The sequence below is a fragment of the Aythya ferina genome, assembly GCF_964211825.1.
Source record: "Aythya ferina genome assembly, chromosome: 16".
Taxonomy (NCBI): Eukaryota; Metazoa; Chordata; class Aves; order Anseriformes; family Anatidae; genus Aythya; species Aythya ferina.
In genome coordinates this window covers 12104218-12129197 of record NC_140315.1, presented here as the reverse complement: position 1 = coordinate 12129197, position 24980 = coordinate 12104218, and the positions used below count along the sequence as shown (strand labels likewise).

At 42.4% G+C, this 24980-nt stretch overlaps 1 long non-coding RNA gene across 1 annotated transcript; it reads left to right on the top strand.

Moving 5' to 3' along the window:
* The first annotated feature begins 46 nt into the window (after positions 1-46).
* Positions 47-1189, top strand: LOC311445702. The gene is made up of 3 exons (XR_014698592.1): positions 47-101; positions 195-286; positions 1030-1189. It is a non-coding gene; the product is annotated as an uncharacterized lncRNA (long non-coding RNA).
* The last annotated feature ends 23791 nt before the right edge of the window (positions 1190-24980 follow it).

The following is a 24980-nucleotide window of genomic DNA, read 5'->3' as shown; positions in this document are numbered from 1 at the left end:
TGTTGTGGGCAAGCACTCCTCAGGTCCTGCAAGTGCCTGGCAAACCCAGAAACAAGAAACTCATCAGTTCACAGCCTCCTTCTGTATTTCTGGCCTCAAAGGTCTGGTACCTGTGAGTTCCTCCACAGCTTCGGCACGTGTTGCTGAATAAACAGAAACCTTCATGGTTCTGTCTTCGCTCCCTGCATCTTTAGGTTCTGCAAAGGACCCTCTACATGGTATATGGTCTGCTGGGAAAAGTCATCTGCTCTGCCACTGCCTGCTCTACGTGCTTCAGGAGGAGGAGGTATTTTACTGGATTTATTTATTTCTGTTGTAGAGGCAGTTTGAAATTTAGCCTATTAACTTCATAGTTTTATACAACAGAGTTGGTTCCAAATATTGGTGAGGTTTGGGTGTAGGGAACAGGGCAAGGAGGTACTTTTAAACAGGAATATATGAAAAAGTACGGAGGGGGAAACTGGCAGACCTGGGGAGTCTGAGGGAAACTGCAGCTCCTTTTTCCAAAGGAGCTGGAGCCAGAAGAGAAAAAGCTCCCCTGGGCACCCTGTATTGCTGCCACCTCCGCTTCCTATTTGGGTCTGGACCTTGGTCCCCATGTTTCTACATGGGAATGATCATTTCTCAAAATGTATCAGACTCAGAGCTCTTTGGGGAATATGGCACACGTTGCTTTTCCCTGTGCCTTGGGCTGAGCCACCATTTCAGGTGAGCAATAATTTCTTACCCCTCCACCCTGCAATCTGGTACCGTCCTCTTTTCTTTTTGGTAGCAGATCATCACTGAGGTAAATTGGAGCAGATCCTGTGCTCTGTTTTCTCTGTCACATGGAGAATTCCTCTGCTTCATACCTTGGTTGGGTGGTATAACAGCTCTATATACAGTGCTGCTGGAAAGCCCTAAGAGTTGCAGTTTCCAATCATGTTAAGCCCTTCCTGGTTAAGGCCATGATGTTCTTCCTCTTCGGGGTTAAAACTCCAGATCTGTGCTTTCAGTGACCCTGGTCCCTAAGTCTCTCTGTGCTTGCAGGGAGACATGGTGTGGAGTTAAAAGCTACTTCTGAATCTTCCCAGATTCCCTGCTTCTGCCACCCCCATTTAACTCGGACAACAGGATTTCTCAGTCTCAGCTGTGCTTGGCTCCCACTTCACATGCTGTCAAATGACTGCTCCAGAAGTACACAAAAAAAAAAAAAGGTATGAATTTTCTGTAGTGTATTAAATTACTGTTAGCAGGTAACTCCAAATTGGACTGTGTAGGTAGGTGAAAGGCAAGGAAATTTAACACTTTACAGATTGCCACACACACAAAAAAAAAACAAAACAAAACAAAAAAAAAAACAGGTGGAAACATTCAGCAAAGGAGTACAAACACTCAAAAGAACATCACAATCTTGATAGCAATTGTATAGCACCCATCATGCTGCTGCCATTAGTGCCTGCAGCCATGAGCCCCAGGGGATGCTTACCAGGGGGTATGTATTCATTATATGTCTGCATATTTATTAATGCTGCTCAGCACCAGGTTGCTTTTTAGCTGGACATCATTCCATTTTGACTGAGGCCAGTGCGGTGGATGTGCCACTGACCCTACTGGGTGTCTGTGCACAGGGAGAGCCAGACAGGTTATAGAAACTGCTTAAATACTTCCGAGTAACAAACCAACCTGAAGGTTTGGTGATCTGTTCATAGAAAATTAATAGGCGGTGAGAGGTGAAGCTAATAGATCTGTCTATAGCAAAGGATTAATTCAGTCCTACATCCCTTTCCTCTTCTCTAACTCTGGTCTGTGGTCAACAAAGCAATCAAAAACTCTGCGTGCGGGTGCCAGCTGCTGGGACTGATGCTGTCAGGACTGAGCTATTCATCTCCTGCTCCTGAGGTTTAATGAGTGCCAGCTCTGGGGGCTATCACCAGGCTGCAAAGCACTAGGGCTACAGACAGCTTCGTTTTTTACCATCCCTCAAGAAAGGCTGGGCTTTTCCACCCAGGAAAGGTGGTTGCTTGCCTCCGGGTTTTCTGCTTTGGCTTTGTCTGGAGGAGCATATGGCTATCTGAACCTCGAAACATGAGATTAGCCCAGCCCTTCAGCCTGGGAAGGAGGGATTTGTTCACACAGACAAGTGAATTATTAATACAATTTGCAAGAGGTAACCTCACTGAATCACTCGCACAGCTGCTTCTTAGCCTGTGTGGAGGGCTACAACTGTGGAAAGGTTAATACAGAGCATCCATCATTTCCATTAATAGATGGCAGTGCTTTGTGGATCCCTTCTGTGGTCTGCCTTTAATTATTTTTTAAGGTGGCCTCTGTATGTTTCTTTGCAGTGAAGACTGAAGTGGAGAAAGGAGGTCAGGTCTGTGGGCTGACTGATTAAACCTGCCTGTCACACCTTCTGTACAGGGAGCTTTCCAATGCAAATAATGCCTTGCAGCAGAAGAGATAGATAGGAACAAACATGTTGGTGCAGCTTGCATTTGTGAAGCGGTTTTTGAATAGATTATTTTTATATTTTTTTTCTTCCCCCATCCAAAAGACAGAGGGGCCACTGAGCACTTGCCTTTTCTGGCTCCAGATCCCAGTTGTGCTGAGGGAGTTGAGCACTGTGGGCATCCCTTGCTGCTGCCCTATTAGTGGTCAGGAGTGCTCTCAGTATTTCAATTTAATATACAGCTTATAGTGCACACTGTATATTTAAAAGGATGTCCATTACCTGAGAATGCTATTATGCACAAGGATCTCCGTTGCCTTTATCTGTCCTCTGGGCATCTGACTGAATTCATGTGGTTTATGCCACATGCACCTGAAGCAAAGAAAGGAACTGGGGTTTACCAGCTTAGCACACCTTACCTTATGGATTTCACAGTAATTTTAACATATGGTAATCCATCCAGAACAGCTATTTCTTTCTTGTGTGCTGGTCTGGCCCAGAGAGAAAAGTTCAAGTGGGGCTTATGTGCATTCAGGAGCTTACAAAAAAAGCAAAAAGATGAATATTCTAACATATTCATAATATTCTAGCAGTCAAATAAATTAACCCTACATGGAAAAATCTTATGAATAACATGTAGAGTGGTAGTGGGAACAGGACCCCTGGTCCAGATGTATGGGGAAAAGACTTGAGGCCAGGGAAGAAGATGTGAAAGTCAAACTCAAGTTAGTGTGACAAGTACATAGGTAACCCGTTTGCATCGCTTTATGGTCTCTTCTACATTTACCCTTACAATAGTCAGCAAGGTAGGACTGTTGCAACTCTAATATGAATGATGATCATGCCCAGAATGAAAAGCAGTGGATGGCTTCAGATTTGTGTTGGACTCACTTCTCCTGGCACTGAGAAAGCCCAAGAGTGTTTGCATCTTCTCAACTTTTTGTCTGCCATACAGACTGCATCTCTTCACAGTGCTGTGAGGGCTCTCCCACCACAGTCTGGAAAGCAGTGGAGAACTATGTGAGTGTGAGGACAAATTAGGCAGCCCATATCTGCACCCAAGCTGCACCCCAGTAAATGCCTGCTTGATGCTTGTGGAGTCAGCACACTGCTGTCATCAGCCCAGGGTGTGGGAGGCATCCCTACAGGTACGCTTCCTTAAGATTATCCCTTATCCATCCATCCATCCATCCATCCATCCATCCATCCATCCATCCATCCATCCATCCATCCATCCATCCATCCTTCTCTATATAAAATATTTAAGGACAGAAATATACTGCTGACAGACATTGGGTGCTAAGTGTTGTATGCTCCCATCATACGATGTACTAAAAGCGTAATCCCTTATATTGAAGAGCACTGGGAGCTACTTAAACTTTTATGGCTGGGCATGCAGCTATCTTGTAGTGTGCTTTAGTTGCTGCAAATTAGGGAGTCATGAAGTATGGAGAAGACATGCTTGCCAAGTAGACATCTAATGCACTGTTCTGATCATCCCAGATACTTGTACTCCACTAAATAACATCCAACCTCAAATCAACGTGAGCTGCTAAGGGGGTCATTAAAATTCCTTTTCAGTCCTGATCATTAAACAAACCATACGAGAGGCAGACTCCATACCTGGAAAAAGTGGCATGTTAATGGAGATGCACCCAGCATAATTGCTGTCATCCATCACCCCTGCCCTGCTGATATTGACAAAGTGCAGCTAAATATTTAAATAAGCCATTTTTCTTCAGAAGCTGAAGGATTAGATGCAGCCAAATTTCTCAGTCTAGTCAGCAAACGATACAAATCCAGGGATTAAACAGGATTTGCCGGAGTGAATGAGAGCTGCTCCTGCATTATGCTTTATGAAAAAAATATTCTTTGCTGCCAAGACTGTTGCTTGGGGCGAGAAGGGGAGGAGAGGCTATTCTCTTTCTTATTGAAAGCAAGCAAAATAGAATTAGTTCCTCTTTACTCAACACTCTTGATTTACTTTAAGGGTGTAGCTGAAGGAAAATGTGGCTTTCCCAAGCCCCATTAGACACCCTCACTTCTAAAAACACTGCATTTCAAATGAAGATGTAGGGCTGTGTGCATTTGTTTTGCGTCAGAGTCAGCTCCTTGGAAGGCTTGTCAGGTTATTGTCAGTAAAATGGAAGGGAGATGTTTGTTGAACTCATTTTTACTTAGAAACACATTTGTGTGCTGAACTTCTTCAACATTTAATGATGGGTGCATTGAATTTTTTGGGATAAGAGAGGAGGTTGTCATAGAACCACACCAGGCACTTGCGGAGGTAGACAAAAGAGTTTAGAAATACAGAAAGAAATATTAGCTGGGGTTGGTTGGGAGGGTTTTGAACAAACCTTTGGTTTGGAATGTGTCTGTTCATTAAAGGTGAATGAAGACATTCATGGAAAGAAATTGCTATTGATTTTTTTTTTTAATAATCCGAGGGTAAGTTTTTAAGCTTTGGTTATTGCTTTTTTTTTTTTTTCTGGGGCAAAATAACTTGTTTTTATCAATTTGTCTTTAACCATAATTATATTATGGATACAAAAAAGCAAAACAAAAGAGGAACAGAATGAACCGAGCTGCTTCTAATTAAATTGAATTATTTGATTTGGCCCAGACCAAGAAAGTTAAAAATTTCCCTCAGAATCCTGAGTTTCAGAATGGACTTGAATTTCAAGCTTTATGGTGAGCTAACTGGAGGAAAATGTTGATATCTACTATCAGTTTTTATGAGGTAGAAAAACCAGTTTCCTTTTTAGTGGCCACCTCAGTGCAGACTGGCAACAGGAAGAAGATATTTGAGATTATTTTTTTTTTTTCCTTTGAAAGTGTGAAATTCCCTGTAATCTTCCCTGTAATCTTACTTTTATGATGACTTACTCGTTGGTAGGGGGAGGAAAAAAGATATTTGCATTTGCATTGATGGTTTAAAAGAGAAAAATTTTGCATGTCTTAGCATTTTTTAGGTTGTGTCCTAGATCTGTTGGTCTGAACTGATTTGGAATCTGAACAAAAATCCTGTCTGTTCACTTTAGGCAAGGTATGGAATTGCAGGAAGAATTGCAATAAATGAATTGGCCAGAGCTGCTCAGCATGTGCAGTATTTGGGGGGATTTTTTTACTCCCACTACTTTATCTCTCATTGCATATTCACAGTCATTTTGTGTAGAATCTAAACTCATATAACATCTGAACAGAACTCTGTCCAGGGCTCCAAATACTACCTCTCTCTGTGGTACATCTGCCCAAGGAGTGCGTGTGTTTGCCTTGTCAGATCAAATGTTCCATACTTTTTCCCCATGAATCAATCAACGTCAGGAATCCCAAACTCATGCCCATCTCTAGGGAAAGACACCAGAGTTTATAAATCATGGAGAAAAAAAATGAAAATGGTAAGATAAATGTTGTTCAGCTCAGGCTTGCAAGGGACAATGGAGTGAATATTTTCCCCTAAATGAAGAGAAATAAAACTGTTCTACCCTGATATTACAGAGAGCAGGTTTGGGAGGAAATTAAGTAGATTATTCGTTATGACTTTATTGAAATTCTACAAGGATGTCTAAAAATGCACGAGCCTGTTGCTTTGCAGGGAGCTCAGTGTGTTTCATCTTTGTGAATTGATAGTGATACATAAATGTCAGCTTTATTGAACATGTCTCCACTGTCTGGCTATCCAAACAGTATTAATTAACTCCCAAAGTCCTGTTCCAGCATGCATTTAAACTCATTTAAAAACTTGCACTAGAGCAGTAGCTAGGCGAACACAGACTAGAAATATGGTGCACATTTTTTAGTGAGAGTAATTAACCACTGAAATAAATTACCCGGCGGCAAGGTGGATTCTCCATCATTTGAAGTCCTTAGCTGGAGGCTAAATGTCTTTGTGAAAGATGTGTCATAGCTCCAACAGAAGTTACAAGCTTGAGGATGTGCAGCCTGTAGGACATGCTTGTATTTACGGCTTCATTCAGCAAGGTCTGTAGGAGACCTATTCGTGTTCTGTGCACTAGTTACAGAAATCCTGGGTGTGATGCAGCTCTCCTGCTAGCTAGGAGCAGAACCTAACACTTGGCCACTTCTTGGAACGACTCTCAGTATCTTCATCCTCACTTAAATCAGCTGGTCAGAGCACCAGCTTGCTTTGTTCCTGCATTTCTCACCAGAGCTGAGCAGAACATAAAAATCTGTTAAATGTCACCATTGTGGAAAACATTTCAGAAACACCATAAAAAGAGTGTTTTTTGTTTGTTTGTTTGTTTTTTCTATGAGCTCTTATTTTGACTGGAGGAAGTCTGGAGGATGTCACTGGGGGTTAGCCTGCTAAAGTGGTGAATCAGTAAAAAATAACAATGTTCTTTGGATTTTGTCTTTGGGAAGTAAGGGGGCTTCACAGAAAAAAAAAAAAATGTATTTGAGGGGGGAATCAGAAACTCTTTTTTTTATTTGTGTGGAACCTGTTTGCTGCTGCTCTCTTTCTATCCAGCTGGGTGAAAAGGCTGCATTCACCTGGGCCAGTCAACCAAAAGGGTGGGAATAAATAAAATAAGGCAGCCAGATTAAATCTGGAGGGGTGTACATGGTGCAGCCCTGGAGATTCCAGAAACATCCTGATGAAACCAACACCTGGGGCAGCCCCAGCCAGGAGGCAGCTCCGTAAGATCCCCAGTGCAGGTCAGTGTCAGATAAACTTGTCTCAGCCTAGCTGAAAGCTGGCGGATAATGTGATTAAACAATAAGCATTTTGTCAGAGTAATGAATACTGGCATCCATCTTTCTGATATGATTAAATCGGTCTGGAGACAAATTCCTCATTCCTGACACGAGGTCACTGCTCAAGTATGCAGTTTGTTTCTTTTTTTATTATTATTTTTATTGTTTGTTTAGATAATTAAGAAAGGTGCCACAAGCAGTAATGGGGTCACTCAGGATTAATTTCTACCTTGCTAAATGGCAGGGAGCATTGAGCATGTCCATTTGCTCTGACATGAATATTTTGATGAGTTTCTGCCTGGCAAAATGGTGTCTGTTTCCTTTCTCCAGAGAGGGCACTCATCCGGCATGCACAAACACAAAGAAATAAGTTGTTCCAATTTGCTTGGCTTTCTTCAGCTCCACTCATTGATAATACCATGCAAAGCCCAGCATGACTCCAGGACAGGATCATGCCATGAGATATGCAGAAAGCAGTTAAAGGGCCATATAATTATTGTCATTGATGAAAAGTCCCCTTCACGACAGTTCTGATTCGTGCTGGTTAAAGCAGGCCTTGCAAATACACAAGCAGCCATTCACAATTAACTTGGTTATTGATGGCACTCCATAAATGTTTAAGAACACTGAAGGAGAAGTAATAAATGGTTGATTTGTTTTCTTGACTGCAGCTGCTGTAGGCTTGCGCTGTTTGTGTATAATTCTTTATTCCACTTAACACCGGTGGATATATCTTCTCTTACCTCCTCCACTTTTAAAATGGGCTAATGAGATATCCTCTGTATTTACTGCAGGCTGTAGAAAAGTGCCTGCAGTTCAGCACTGATAAAAGATCCAGCAGGCTAGCACCCAACTTCACCTCTGCTTCCCTGGGATTTAAGGGATTGCTCTAATTCAACTGTGGAAACATGGACATGGTTCTGACTTTAGAACCGGCCACTTTTGCAAGCAGTGTCTAGAAGTTTTTACCATCTCCTGAAATCTGGCTTCTGGTTCTTCCCTGGGCTCAGCGCTTAGCTGGAGAACCTGGGCTGATGAACAGAAACGCTTGGCTCTGTCATCACGGAGTGCCTGACATGTATTTCCATTAGCTACTGCAGTCACCCCTCCTCTAGATCCCTTGGAAGTCCAAAATCATCTGGCCTTTTTTTGCCAGCATAACCTCAGACTTCCTCTCATTCATCATTAAGATCTGCAAATGCAATTTGTGCTCAGAAACTCTGCAGTTTAAAGGCCAGTGCATGAATCTTTTTCTCAGACTTGTGTTTTCTTTCTCTTTGGTAGCCAGTGTAGCAATTCACAGGGCACAGATTGCAAGTTTAGTTACAGGTCTGAAGAGAGGAAAAAGTAACTGCGTGATGAACAAGAAATTATAACTTCGGTGCTGTGAAATCAGCAGGCAACACTGCTGCATAGCTTAAAAATAGCTGTCCTTGCTCTATGTCCTCTTTCACTTGCAGCAATAGTTTTAGATGCTTCTAATCACTCAATTTGCTTTCCTCTGGGCTGGCAGGGGCATCAGCTACTGTAAAAAATAGTCTATTCACCAGAATATATCTCTGCAGAAGGACAAGATTGTTCTTCTTTTCTCTTCAAACAAAATCCTGGGGAAAGGGAAATGTTTGGTAAAATTCTCTTCAGAGTTACTGGATGTTTGACCATGTTTATGTTGGTTTATGGTGAGCTTTCTTCTTCCTCTGGCCTTTGAGCACCCAAGGCCCCCTGCACTGAAGCCTTCCCCTTATCAGACTGGTAATTAGCACCAGCTCTCTGCTTGCAGTTTTCATGCACATCCACACATAAAGCTGAGCTCCTCTTTGTTGTTCCTTTAGCACCAGGATGAGCAGTGAGGAAGGCTCGATGTGAGATACCTGCATGGCTCCAGCTCCTGCCTGCCCGCACCTTCCCCAGGCTGCCCGTTCCCGTGCCGTGAGGGTCTCTGCTATTTTGTCTGTGGAGTCAGCCACTGATGTGACCCAATCCATGATGAAAAAATCTGGACCCTGTTCTGGTTCACCAAAATAGTCCAGCCTTTACACTGTGTTGCTTCATCATCTGCTGCGGGGAGAGCCCTGATAGCAGCAGGAGAGGCTCCTGCAAAAGCGGTCACGTCGCTCAGTTCGGTGGTGACGGTTCAAGTGCTTATGGTTAAATAGCACCAGGTCTAAGGCTGAATGTCATCAGAGTTCAGCTGATGCACTTGGGAAGGAAAATTATAGGAGAGACTCATAGAATAGACTGTCTTGGAAGATGGTGGCTCTGGGATGGCTTTGGGGTCGTGGAGAGCAGCTGCAATGCGAGCTCTTGGCACCACAGCAAAAGGGCAGCCCTGTGTGCACGTGAAAAGACAGCATCAAGGGAACGAGGGTAGAAACCTCAGTCCTCGGAACAGCTCTGATAACTGCTGGAGCATTGCATCCAATTCCGATGCGGCTTCTTGGCGAGCAACATGAAGATCTTACAAAGACCTCAAAGGAAGGCTATGAAAATGATTCAGGTGCTGGGAAATGAGTTACTTGACCTGAAGCACAGAGAACTCTATTCATTAGCTCATTAGAAGATCGAGAGGAGATTCTACCATTCATTTTAAGAATATGTACATGGAGAGGAGTCTTGAGAGTCGAAGGCTTTTTGACCTTGCAAAATAGAGCCTAACAAGAAGGCTGGAAAACCAAGCCTGGAGAAATTCAGCCTTGAAATAAGACAGCATTTCCCGGCAGCCAGGCTGAGCAGAGCAAGCTGTGGGCTTGCAAGTGGATTGTGTATAATGAGGTTTGGTAGCATAAAAGGAAAGAATTTCCTTCCAATCTTAGTGAGAACTTCTCCTTGTGTGTTAGTGCTGGGGGGAGCCCAGCTTGCCAGCATGCTTGTGTGGACAGTGAAATCTCCGAGCTGCATCCCTCGGCACCAGCCCCTCTGCAGCATTACGGGTTGTGCTCACACGTCCCTCCCTCCCCAGGGCAAGGAGCAAAGCTCGCAGCAGAGCTCTGTCAGGCGCATGAAGGGAGCAGAGCACTTGAACTCTGCCTTCTTGGCTTTATTTGATGTTTTTTGAACTTTAATTGAGGTGCAATCCTGAACTTTTAAAACAAATTCAAACCTCTCCTTAGGTGGTAGCAGCAGCCAGGCAAAAGAAACAGGGAACTATGCTACTTTTTGGAGGCTATTTTTTTTTTCCATCTACTTAAGTGGCATGGATGAGAGCTTGGAGGGAGGCACCAGGCATGAATTTAACCCTTTTTCTAGGAAGGGTTTGGTAAATAGCATTAGCAGGTAGAAGATGATAGATGTAACTACTTCTCTCCAAATTCCTCACTGCAGAGCGGAAACATCACATCACATGCTGACCTTTTGTGGAAGGGAAGCCAGGAAGAGAGGAAAGGCAGCTCTTTATTTAGTTCCAGTTATTTGTTCTTTTCCCTTTTTACTGCTGTTTCACTTGCCCAGCAGCTTAGATCTAAACAAAGTATCGATACATCCCATCGAGTTACACCAGTGACGCATTTGACCCATTTATTTTTAAGTGCTCACACTCTCTTTTTTGGTATCTGCTCCAATGTGTGCTATTAAAAAAAAAAAAAAAAAAAAAAAAAAAAAAAGCTTAATTAAAGCAAGAGGTATTTGATCCAGTCAGCCTAGACCTGCGTCCCTCCGTATAAAAGAACACGATGGGAGCTAATGGGGGATTTCAGGGGACTTGACTGTACCAGTGATAATTGAAACAAACAGACCTCTGTGGCCTAAACTAATTCAGTGGAGCTATATTCCTCTTCCTTTTATATTAAACATTCAGTAGTTTAGCACTCCCCAGCTCCCCACTGGCATTAAGAGACACTTACAGCTGTTCTCGTCTCCCTAATAACAGCACTCCGTAGAGTTAATGGTGGCCTCCGAGGGCTGATGAAGTGATGCGGGTCTCTGCCGACACCAGCCAGAGGACTTGCCATATGCCTGGGGAATTTCACCTCTGTTTAGACTCAATTCAGCCGAAACTCCCAAGGTGAAATTCCATTTAGGTCGGTGCATTTCTGCTCTAACAATTATAGTTATGTGTTGAGCACTGTCTTTTATTTCTGCTGACCTGGTGCCTGTTGTATGTAGCCAGATACACGCTGCCTTCACCCCTGCCGTGGTGACCCCAATTGCAGATGGAGAAAGGAAATTGGGATTTAAATGGGGAATGCTTTGCTTCCAACGAAAGTAAATAAAGGAATACAAGAAACGTCAAAGACTTCTTATGCTGACTTTCTTTGCTGCTGCATTCAGAGAACAGCAGGGAAGGGAGTAAAGTCGTTGACCTTTCTGCCTGCTACACTCTTATCAGCCTAAGAAAACTTGCAGAGGATTGATTCTGTTTTTATAGCAGCTGCACAAGAAAGCAGAATTGGAGTTGGTCGTAGTCATTACTAAGCATGAGCAACAATGCCCAAATGAATAAGAAAGTATCTATGGAAGGTGGAGAGCCTGTGACCTCTGTAACAACTTTTGTGCCTACCTCTGCAGAGCCTTGAATGGGTGGTGACTCCCCAGGGTGCTCCATGATCCAGAAGACAAACTGGTGGTGCTGCCTCTGGGGGTACAGGTCTGCCTCTCCTCCCAGGACACATCCACTACTGTTTATTTCATCAGCCAGAGAACATCAGGAGCTGTGCAATTTGTTGCTGCCCCCCCTTGGGGTTTCCCACTGGGGCCCCAAGCACTGAGTCACGGGAATACTCTGCGGTACCCCAGCGGTTCCTCACAGGTAGGCGGTCTTTTCTAGCTTTCCTTCACGATCATGGAACTAGAAGAATTAATTTTCTTGCACTCTTCTTTTGTTGTTTTGCTAATTGTTAATGTGTTTCTCAGTACAATGAAGCTCAGGTCCAGATATAATTACAGAAATCCCAGTTATCCATGGTTAACTGTGTACCCAATGGAGCTTTGAATACTGTAAAATGTTCTCAGCCTGAATTACCTATCAGTGCAACAAATCTAGTTTAGAAGTTTTGTTTTGTTTTTTATCTTAGAAAGAAAAAAAACATTTATGTGTGTGTTTACAGAAGCTGCTAGGTGGGCTGCTGTGTTGGGATGGGTGAGGGCAGCCCCTGTGTGCTGGCTGCGGGAGTGCTTCCAGCAGGGTGTGGGTGGTTCTGCAGGCATTCACCCAGAAGGGCTTTAGCCCTTCAGGGGGGTTCATCAGCAGGATCTATGGGCCTCTGAAACTGGCTATTGTATAGGAATAGGGGGGTCTGTTCATACCATGTATGTATACCTGGGTCCAATCTGACAGTTACAAACATGAACCCATTTATATAGGTTTTAGCTCCTTTCAAATCTGATGCTTTACTCAGATATTGTGAAGATGAAAACTTGTCTCTGACCTTTTGAGACTGTAACTTCTATCAGTCATGTCTCCTCCTAATTGCTGCTACAGTTCATGGCCCTTGGTGGAAGGGAAAGCATTACGAAACTGCCCTTGCAAAATATAAATTATTTTAATTACAATCAACATGCTCTTAATGTGAAACATAGTGAATTAAGTTTCCAGCTGGCTTTTGTTAACTGCATCTATAAAATGCACCAGCATATCTTAGCTGTGCCAAAGAAGGGCATGCTTGTGTCTGGGTTTACTGAAACAGCAGTTTGTAAGCTCTGGAGCTCACACATGGACTCCTGTTGGAGTATGTCTCAGTAGGATTGTCCTTCCACAGAATAGACAGTTTTTGCAGATGCAGTCAGGAAAACCTGATAAAGTTGTGTTCTAATATGGTGCATTTCTTCTTCTTTTTTTTTTTTTTTTTTTTTTTTTTTTTTTTTTTTTTCCTAGTGGATAGATGGGCATCAATAAAAAGTATTTTTATGTCGAGATGCAGCAGGCAAATAATGAACTTTTCTGCAGACTGAGGCTAAGTTTAGCTTCATACTACAGATACCTTCTTTTGAAATAATATCTTTCCTCTGTAGCAAGGTTCATCAGGAAGGTGCAGGTACTAAAACCTAAAGCAGCTGCTAAAGCCCTGGCTTGTAGTTCATTCGTATTAAGCAAAGCGCTTAAGCATGCGTCTTTACGGAAAGCCTAAGATCTGCTTTGGTCTTCACTGAATACGGGCTGATTTAAAATTGTGCTTAAATACCTTGTATAAAGAAACACACAGCTGGGGTTTCTCTTCTTTTACATGGGTATGAATCAGGCATAAATTTGCAGAGACCAGTGCTACGTGTGAGACAAGAATCAGGTCCTTGGTGTATCAGAAAATAGCTGTGAATGTTTCAATTGTCTTACAAAACTGAGCCATATTTTTAGGCAACTAAAGCTATCAGTCATAGCTCTTCTTAAAAAATCAACCCTTCACCTGCCAGAACATGGCCCCTTAGCTGTTCCATTAGCCCATATCTCCTTTCCAGAAAAGATATATTTGAATGTTCATGCAATCAAGCTATCACGTTGGCTGAGCATCCTTCAGGGCTCTCTAATATACAATAATATGGCTATCACTTTGTGCCTAATGCTTCATAAAAATGCCATATATAATGCTACCTTCTTGGCTTCCTATCTTCTTTAATGAAAGGTTGTAGGAGTTTCATTTCCAAATGGTAACTCAACAAATCATAAGAAAAGAAAAAGAAAAAGAAAAAAGAAAAGAGCAAGGATACTATTGCAAAATGCTCTGTAATTGTGGTGCTGAGGAGGGAAGTGAGCTTCCTATTCCCTACAGCACTCAAAAGCAGAAACATAATGAATGTATGATCGGCATCAGTAATCATCACATCTCATTCCTGCAATTATATCCTACATTTGTGTTTATGTTCAGTGCTTCTTATGCCTCCCATGTATGGTCATATGAGAGATACTGGGATTTGGAAAGTCTAAATAGACACACCAAGCCCTTGATTTTGGTGACTTTCCTCCCGAGTATTAATTTATATAACAGAAATATATGGAAATGTAGAAACTGATACAAACAGCTTCCTGAGAAGCAGACGGGTGTGATGTTTGTGCCTCCTGCTACCTGGCTGCCCAGCTATGTTGTCCTATGTATTCAAAAAGAATTTCTCATGAGCAATTACTTCTCTGCACCATGCTTCCCGCAGTTTTCAGGGACAAGCTGAACTCCAGATGCTGAAAAATAGGCTTGTGGGAGACTCATTCTTCCCCCCAATCATTTCTGATCCCTGTCTCCCTTTTTATAGGCTTGGAAAGGCTACACAGTTATTTATACTCTAACTTTTCCCAGTCAAATATTTCAGGTACCTGGCTTTGCCCGTCTCTAATAAGCAGGCAGACATCTGAAAGGCTGTTCACCATTTCTGTGGGTTCATTGACATTTTGAAAATGTGCTTCTTTTTATCATCTCTAAAATGTCTTCCCCTACAAACATCATACTTAGAATGATTTATTAGCCTTTCTGGAGATTTCTGCCTTTTAATGCCTGCTGGGGAATTTTCCAGGAGATAGCAAGGATGTAAAAATTGTCAGTGGGACGCATACATGCATGTACACATGTACATGCACACGTGTGTATCTCTGTCTATACAATTGCACTTTGCTAACAGCATGATGGATTATTCTAGACAACTGAAGAAAAGGGCTATAAGAGGACAATGGGGCAAGCAAAGGACAAAAAAAAGAAACAACTTTTCTAAAGGTCTATGAAGAACTGATTTGAAGATACATCTTGTTGAAGTAGTACAGGGAACATCCTTATTGTCACATCTACATCTCCATGTGACTAAAGCACTGAGATTTTGTGCTGTTTCTTGTCCTGAGCTCTTACACGGCTGCATCACAACAGCAGTGAGCCCCAGTAGCATGGTGTGGCTTTCCGGCAGGGAGTGCACAACTTTTATTGCCACAGAGGAGCCTTGACTCTCCATCAATGTAGTACTGGTCTGAAACTCCATTTCATCCAACAGAGAAAGGGCAAATGCAGTTCACCCTTCAAGCCAAGGATACCGCTATTGAAAATTTAGATGCAGATCTATCAATGTCGGAAATTTAAAAAAGGAGTGACTCCCATATGTCAGTCCAGATTTCTTTGCTGCTTCCCAGATGGAAGTGCAGATGCTGTGCTAGGTTTGCAGAGTCAGCCCACTGAATCCAAGAAAGGCATGTTTCAGGACTGTAGATATCCAAACACCTCTGAAAGTATCTGTGTGTGGTGTCACAAGATGCTCACGTTCCCTGCCCCTCACATGCTATCAGCTCTCTGAAAAAGCCAGACAATGGGCTTTCAGCTCAGAAAAGAAGTCAAAAGCTTGTAAGAAGTGTAATTTGTGAGCAAAGGAGAAAACATGACACATGAGGTCAAGAGAGGAGATTTCAGTCTGTTTCTAGTACAACACATACCTTTGTCATCAAAGAAAGGGCCAGATTTAACATTTCTCTGTGATAACTTGCTCTGTTGGGGTGACATGAAGAGGCAGGGTACGAAGGTGCAGCTCTTCCTTTCCCACCTCTCCCGAGCTATTGTAGTAATCCTCCACATCCTCACTCGCTTCTATCAATGCTACTTGCTTTCTTTAACCTTAATAGGATTTTCAAAGACTCAAAGCTGTCTGGCAGTCTCCCTCTTGAATCCTTTTGGAGATAATCAGACCGATGTGTTAATCACATTTATGCTGTATTTAAAAAAAGTGGGATAAAGTCAGAAAAGTGCTGAGCAGCACTCTTCACCTGCAGCTTGTTTACAAGCAAAGCAGAAAGAAAGGTGGCAGACAGCATACCAAACAGGGGTGTCCAGATGCTTTGCATATGGATTAGAAAATAACCCAGACCCTGATTAATCATTGGATTGAGGTTCTTTTACTATGTTGGAGGGTGAGAAGCAGAGAATGGTTGTCTCAGCTTGATCACATCTGAAGACAACCACCCCAGGCTGATCCTTCCTCAGCCCTGTGAGCAGCCTCTGATCTGTGGGATTTATGCCACACATGATTAGGTGTGAAATGGAGAGGAAGTTTATTGCAGAACACTTGGCATGGGCTTGGGGAGTAAATTGATAAAGACGACATATACATTGTCAAGTTGGGTGTTCTTAATTTATAGAAACCCCAAAAGCCATTACTCAGTTCCACCCTGTGAAGTTCTCCCTCCCAAATCTTGGTGTATTTATAGGAATAAAAAGGAAGAACTGGTTGAAGACAAAGGAGCCACTAACACACACACACACTCATACAAAATGCCCAGGTTTTGAGGTCTGACAGAACCTCTTTTTTAAGGGAGCTCTTATACCAAAACCTAGGCAATGTAGTGACATGTAAAATGACTTAATTCTACATTTTTCCCCATTCAGAATATCTCCTGTATATATATGAAACACTCTCTTCAGTCCTGTAATTGGGTGCAAAAGTAGAATGAAAAAGGCAGTGCACTTAAATTTTCCTAGACCCACTAGAGCATGTCACACCCTAAAGGATCACTGGTGATCTCAGAGTGCTTGCTTGCAAATGGGGCAAATCTGTTGCTCTGACTTGCAGGTGCATTTTTAGCAGTGAGGGCAATAAATAGGCTGCAGTTCCCTTTCTGCAGTCCTGGTCCCAAGTGGGCACAAAGAAACAAAAGGCTTTAGGTCTCTTTAAACTCTGTGGTGGCCGTATCTTGAGGGTGTTGCCTAGTGAGCCGGAGATGAGGGCCCTGCACAGGGAAGGGAGGATGTCAGGACACATCTACAGCACCTCAGCTGCCCTGAGCTCCACTGCAGCAACAGCTCAAGTCAGAGGAGCTTCAGATATGTTAGTTGCCCTTGGTGAGAAGGCAATGTCCATGTTAGTTTTGGATGTCACTGTTAATGAGTGTGATCATTCTCCAGCTCACACGTCCGTTCCCATTAGTTGTGGTGTACAGCTGCCTGACACCCTGAACATGTTTTTGGTCTGTTTTGCATCGTACAGCCTGCTGCATAAATGGCAATGCAAATATTTGCTTGATAATTTTGTCACACCAAATCTGATCAAATTTATTCTGTCTCATGCACACACATACACGCTCAAAGACATTTGCCCAGAGGCATTAAAGCCAAACTCTGCTCTCGTAGTTGAAGAAACCCAGCAGGAAGTGGTTCAGAATGCTTGTGCATTAGCTGACCTGTTTTAGTAAGTTTTGTGGGCTTTGCAGTACAAACGGAAGACATGGTGGTAGTGCTCTTGAAAAAAAAAAAAAAAAAGAAAAAAAAAAAAAAAAAGCTTTGTTTCAAGCACAGAGAATGAGTTCAGCAGACCAGCCATGGCTATAGCCTTGCTTAAATCACTTTGCTGCTCTGTGCCCTGATTCGATAAACCTTCCCTGTAGGGTTTGTTTACTGGAGGCTTAATTAATCTGCTGGCCATATAGTTTCAGATATTGTGCTCAAATAGTGTCAAGTTGACAGTAAGAAGAGTTTCTTCTTAGTTAAAGGGCATCAGCAGCCATTTCTAAACCTGAGCTTCCCAATTCCAGCTCTCATGTGCAGATTCCCTGAGCAAACACACAGGTTTTGGCTGGCGTTGATTCACAGGCTGAGCAAGGCTGGACTTGCTGATGTGGCTGCCTTTCTCCACTTCCTTCCCTATGCTTCACCTTTCAATGGAGACATCCCTCAAAGGCTTTTTTGAAGGTTTTTGAAGATGAAAGTCAGTCTGAGCCAGGTTTTTAGAAGGAGCTATCAGAGCTTGAGCTCAACTGCCAGCTTCTCCTCCTGACATCAAAGTCCATCTATTCTCGTTTGCCATGGCCTCCATATTTCAAAGGGTGACTAATTCCACTTTCTCTGTCCTCCTGAGACCTGTAGTTGGCTGCTTGTTTTTTGTTGGTGGTGTTGTGGGTATTTTTGTTTGTTTGGTTGGTTTGTTTTTGACGGTTTGATTTCATATGTACTGCTAGAGAAAGAGGTGAAAGCCGGTTGTGCCTGGAGACTGCTGGCACTGTCCAGCTTCATTCAGCCATTGGCTCCCACCTGGAAAGCTGTGAAGTGAAATCAGAAAAAAAAAACATCATGTGGGAAAGCAGAAAAAACAAAACAAAACAAAACAAACAAACAAACAAAACAAACAAACAAAAAACCAAACAGCTTGGCTTCCTGTGATATGGGGAACAAAACCCATCTCTTTTTGAAGTGCAGAAACAAAAGAAGACAAAAAAGCATTCCCTGCTTGGAAGTTACTTTTTTTCTTCTTTTTGACAACAGATATAAGGTTGGAAATTCTCTGCAATGTGAGCCCAAACTCCAGGACTCTTTGAAAGCCCAACAGCTGGAGCTGATATGAGCAAGGGTTTAGATGAGGCCTCACTCTACGCTGTTGTATTCAATCCACTGTGGCAGCAGCGATACTGGAGATAAGCATTGCCCTCCGCTCTACAGCCTGTGCACAAGCAAAACAGAGCATTAACAGCTGCTCAGTGCATTGCATCTCTATTTCCAAAGCATTTTACGTAAAAAAATTAAACATTAGCAGCTGTTTGCAAGTGAATATGTAGCAATTCCTCATTTGGCATAATAGCCCTGGAGGACTAGTAAAACTTGTGTCTATTCCACTTGGTGACATTATTGGGCTGACACAGATCTGAGCAAGGGCAAAGAAGGGAACAGTATAATTAGGGGTGTATTGATTGCCTTAAAAAATTAAATAAAAGGCTTTATGCAGTGGAAATGTGGCCCCTTCTCGTTAGCCATTAGATGATCCAGCTCAGCACGGTTTGGGTCTTTTGAGCTTTGGTGCTGCCTTGAGGCAGGAGGCAGCAGAGGGCTGCGGGAAGATCATCCCTGTGGAGCTCCTGTGGAGCCTCCTGATGCACAGGTCTCCATGGCACTTGCTCTAATGTCTCTTGCTTTCCCTCTCATTAGCATGTGGGTTGATAAATGCCAGTGTGCCCACTCCTGTGTCTTTGCCTTGTTCTCCTTCATGTCTGTCCTTGGAAAATGATGTGCCTTCTTGCCTTTCCTTCCTGTCTTGGATGGCAGGGTTCAGGGAATGGTCTCACTACTAAGGACAGAAAGTAGACCCTGGCTTCTGAGTACCTAGATTTAAAAATGCCCTCACACCTCTGTTAGTGATCTGAAGCCAAGGGCATCTCATGCTGCTCCCCAAATGATGTGCAACTGGGTCCTTAGAGAGTGGCTTTCCATCCAGGAGCTTCAAAGAGGCAGTTTAATGTTTCAGCTCTGTTATACCTGAATTCCTTCTCATCTCCAGGGTATTTTAAGCATGAGCAAACTGATAATTTTCTGTCAGATCCTAATATGTCTATATAGTGACAGACATCCAGCTGATGTAAATCATTACATTCCACTGAAGTCAAAACTAGGAGCTGGCCAAGTGTTGCATAAGTCTGTGCTAGGTCATTTATTTTTATTTAATTATTTTTGGAGGTGAATCATGCAAATCCCTTTCCTATAAAACTTGTCCTTCTTGGTATTCATGTTTGCTTCTTTTATATACCAATGGTGCACAAAGTTTTGCTGCCCATGTCCCCAGGGAGCTGTCAATATGGACCATGCATTTCTGCACTAATGGGGATCCTCTTGAACCTTCAGGTTCATCATTTTGGGAGAGTACAGGTTCAGATCAGGGAAGAGTCTGACAACAAGGACATGGGGAATGAATGAAAAAAAAAAAAACAAAGTAGAGGCAACATCAAAGATCTCTGCATCAAAGGGTAATAATTGCCAGAACAGGAGAGATTTAACATATCTGATAGCTCCTTTATGAGATTACCAGTTATCAGAATGAAAAAAAAAAAAATCAGAATTAAAAAACTCATACGCAGAAAATTAAGGAAAAGAACAGAAATGGCAATGTGGCATTTTGAATCCCATTTTCAAAAGCAGAGCATCAGTGAGTGTCTGCGTAGAGACAAAGCCAGCACTGAAGCTGTAATACAGACATTAGCAATCCTTCCAGACTGGCAGAAGTTCAAGGATTTGTACATGTCTGATGGTGGGATTGCTCATTTAACATCTATGTTTCTATGAGGAGATGATCCTGGCATCGAATCCAGTCTCATCCTAACCCATGCAAGTGTTTTTGTTGATATGAGCAGGTGGAGGCTCTTTCAGGGCTGGAGGACAACCACACTCCTCGTGCACAGTTACAGCACAGGAGATGACACAGACTTCAGGGAATAAATCCTCAAAAGGAAGATGCAGATGCTTGGTGAAACTGGGCAAAGCTTTCAATCTGTTTTATCAAAAAATGTGCAGTTCACCTTTCAGCTCAGATGAGGCATTAATGATAACTTCTGAGTGCAGAAACTTTATCTACATCCAGAACATTTTTAATTAATGTTGTGCAGCTGCCAAAGCCAAAAAACAGCAGAAGACTTATAAATTTTGTGTTGGTTCTTGGGTGATATCAGGCTGCGTGCTTTCTTCCACGGGTTATTTCACTCCTCGTCACTAGTCCATTGAGCTGTTCTGTGCAAAGTGCACAGAAATGTAGCTGTTGTGTGCCTGATTTTGCTGGGCACAACTGTAAAATTTCCTTCTCAAGTTAAGGGGGAAAGCACACGGTGAAAATTTCACTCTTTACTTCACTGTTGTTTCAGTTGCTGCACTGCAATACGAAGTGCTAAACTTGAACTTGTGTGACTGAGGGGATGGCAGTGAGCACATAATTGCCAAATTCACAAAAATGGGGGAGAAATGTAAAGGGGGCGATGGAGAAATATTAAATGATCTCATCCTTCTGAGCCTTAATGGAAATGAATCGAGGCTGCTAGACAGCTCGGGAAGGCAATTATAGGGATATAATCTGTGGTGTTTAGTGAAGCGGTGATGTGGGGCATGCTGAACATGATGGATCTGGCTGCTATTTCCCATTAATAATAATGCACTTTAAGAAAAGGCGGTGCTGCACGTTTGTGCTTTTGTGTCTGTTCATGTAGTAGAGGAGCCAGCCAATTATTATTTTTTTATTTTATTTTTTTTTTTTCTGCACTGGGAATTGCCTTGGACCCTGTGACTGAAGTGGCTGTAGCAGCGTACAGTTCCCCTTAGGACAAAGCCTCTGTAAGACAGTGTTTGCTTTTGTGAAGATCTTGGCCTTCTTTCCACCAGTCCAGCTGCTGGAAAATTGTGGCTTAGGGAGCTGTTATGCTCTTTGAGAGTTGGTATGTGCCCTGGTTGATAGCCATTGTTGGCTGAAATCCCTCATATAGGTCAAAAGCACTTGCTGACAATAAAAAGTGCTTGTGCCTGGGAAAAAAAAAAAAAAAAAAAAAAAAAAAAAAAAAAAAAAGTACTTATTAATAGAATCAAGCAGGGAAAGACTTTTCCTCTTTTTAAACCTTAGGTCCTCCTTTCTGCTGCAGGGCTCTGAAGACAGGTGGGCAAACTGTGACAAAAGAACCTCTTAAAACTGTCCCAAACTATTTCTGAGGTTTGGAAAGCTTGGCTTTTCCTGCACTCGGTCTCAGTCCCAAAAGCACCCACTCCCTGGAAGCAGGACTGCCTGAGGAATGATGGTGAAGGTGTGCGTGGAAGATGTGCAGGACCTTAGTTGAGGACCTTCTGTGCTGGCCCTGTTCAGTTGTGAGCGAACCATGGGGCTGGCTCTTCTTTGCACCAGGTTTGCTCTGCCTCTGTCTGGCAATAATAAAAGCAACCCTCAAACTGGCTTTATGGCAATAATAAAAGCAACCCTCAAACTGGCTTTAAATGACCATGGGCAGATGAGTCTTGATAAAAACAGCAACTGGACCTAATGAGTCTGTCCGTGCAGTTCCTGTAGGTACAAACAAGTTCTCTTTCTGCTTTCCTCCACTGTAGGTCCTAAATCCAATCACACCATGCCTCGACAAGCTACCGAGTGCAACAAGTGGACATCGCTGGTTTATTCTGCATTTGGTTTGTGTGCTCTGCCAAACTGATTCAAACTCCCAAATCCTCAGTCTCATTTTCAGACCAAATATATCCCGAATATATTGGGATAATCCCAGAGAAAAGTACTAAGGACAAACACAATTAAACATTTATCTGGAATGAACTGAATGAAATTCCAAACTCTTGAGATTTACTTCTTGCTAATGATTTGCTGCTAAGTCAGTCTGATGCAGGCTGACAAGGAAATGTTTTTCCCAATATGAGGGACCTGTGTTTGTCTTACACTGATTACTTTATGAAGTATCTTTACCAGCAGACACTTGCAAATCAGGTGAGAAAAGAAAGAAAGAACCAAAATATGATGCCATGAGAGCATATCCAGAAAATGCATTACAAAAGAGTAAATGGAATCCATGAATTTATTATTCAAAGATTTATACATGAGTAGAATTTCATAAACTATCTAGGATGTGCTTCATTATTTCCCAGAAAATAAAAATAATGCTTTCTTTCTCTCTCTTTTTTTTTTTTTCGTTTATTTATTTTTTTATTTTTAATTTTTTTTTATTTTTTTTATCAAGCTGTATATGAAGGGAGTTTAGTGCTGGTGTAATGTTGCAGCCTGTCAGGCCGATAGATTCAGCCCCTCCAGTTACCCACCCATTATATTGAAGCCTTTTCCTGTCTGTAGATCCCGGTTCCAACCCAGTGATAGATCAGCAAAGAAGGTCTGTTGCTTCAATATCCAGTTGCTGTCACCAAACATGAGTGGTAAGACCTTCTGCATTACCTGTGCCTACTGGAAATGGGCATCGTTTGCTAGTGGGATCTTCACTGCTCCACAAAGAGCTCCAATTTGTATTTATAGAGAATCTCTTAGATTAATTGCTCTAAGCTGGACTCCTCCAGACTTCGATTCCCTCAAGAATGTTTAAGGATGCTTATAAAGGGAGAATAATGGCATAAACATTAGGAGTGAATGATTGGTTATGAGGAGTAAAGCTAAAAAAATAAACTGAAAATTAGAGGAATGAGATTTATTCACAAAATGGGCTTTGGCTCGGTGCAAATCTTTGCTGGGGAACAAGAAAATATTTGCAGATTTTGAGACTGTCAACGGCTTTCTTTTTTGACATTTGAGAGTGTAACTTTGCAACCTCTTTGTCTTAAAATAGCAACTTTTAAAAATTAATCTTCATTGTAAATATTTTTAAAGTAAAATAACCTGAGAATTGAATGAAACCAAATTGCAAAAGAAGTATTATATACTGGTTGTCAAGAAAATCATTTTAATTTTTATTTCATCAAATACAACCCAGTGTAAAATACATACATGCTTTACATATTTTTTTTTTTTGTATTGCTATTTTATTTCTACTTTTACAGCAAACCGTGAAGTCCACTGTCCATCCAGCTCTAGCAAGAAATTGAATTTGAGAAGGGAAGTTGTCATTTAGTACCTCTATTTTTCTTCTGGTTTACAAGTATTAATGTTAAAAGAATTTATCATTCAGCTGGGTATGTTTCTACAAAGATTTATTTTACTCTCAAAAGGAAGGGAAAAGGCAGCTATGCTAAAGTAGCAGACTCCTGAGCCACTGATGGAGGAGAATAACCAAGTAAGACAGCCCATGGTCCAGAGTGGGAGAAGAGACCCTCTCCATGTGGGGGGTGTAGATGGGGAAGGGCCTATGCAGTAATGAAACGTCAGGGAGCAGAAAGCAGGTCAGGAAGTAAAACAAAAAGGAAAAGCTGACAGCATGGGTAGGCATCTCCAGAATAAAGTACCCCAACTCTGTGTTCAGACCAGTCAGAAAATCAGTCACCCCCCCAGATATTACTTTCTGGTAGCCCTGGGGTACTGTCAGTGCTGGGAAGAGAAGCTGCTGGAGGGAACAAAACTTCAGGAGGGATGCTGCCCAAAACCAATTCCATCACCTCGGATCCCCATCTCAGTTCCTTTAGATTTCCAGTCAGGCCTTTGGTCTGCAGACCCTGCCATCAACACCTGCTTTCCTGGAGTGTTTGATGCTCAGAAAACCAGGCTGCCCGGCGCCTGTCTTTCCCAGAGCCAGGCGTGCATTTTGCATTGTTTGTAGTCTGTGTCTTGGAGTCATTACTCAGTGGTACAAGCGTGCGTGCACGCGTGTGGAGCAGGGAGGGGGGGGAATAATTGTGCTATTAATGATTGCTATTTTGATTACAGGATGCAATTGTCACTGCTGTTGGAAGCCAATCAACGCGTTGTGAGTGGGAGCCCGCTGGTGCTTTCCAATGGTCCTTGATTAAAAAGGAAGCTCTTGGCTATCTTCAAGCAGCAGGAGAGGAAACAGCACGGGTGAAGGTAAGGCAAGTGCCAGACTCTTGCTCCCGATGGATCACAGCTCATTTTCACCCTAGTTTAGTCATGAAATCTGCTTTTTTTCTTAACTCTGAGGCCTTCTTCCCCCTTTGCTCCCTACCAGGCTATGTCTAGAACAGCCTCTGCTTTTCAGTGACAAAATCTGAGTGATCAGCCCTATGCTGTGTGTGTGTATTTTCCTGCAAATTAAATACACTGTGCCTTCAAAAACCATTGTCAGTTTATGTAGGCTGTTGCTTGCCTCTTGACACCCGTTCTCAGTGCAGTTGCAGAAGTACCTAACTGGAATCCAGCTCAAAACAGGTGACAAATTACAGGCAAGCTATTTTTGTACAGCAACAGGGCATTTTAATTGAAGTGGCAGCTGAAGGTACAAACATACAGTGTTTCTCCTCAGATTTTCAGATGTGTGGATTTTCAGACAGGGAAATTTTCCAGCGTCACATATGTCAATTATTTTCCTAAGAATAAAAAAAAAAAAAAAGGTTTTGTTTTTCTGTTTGTTAAAAACAAACAAGCAAAAGTGAACGAACTAATCCAGACTTCAATATTTGTTGGATTTAAGTCACTTAACCATTAGCTCACCCAAGTGTATTATGGGGCAGGATGTTGGGGGGATGAAATCTGCACTGACACTGTCGCAAATTTTTGAAATAATGTCTCTAAGTCTTGTTACCTTGAAATGAGGCATCTA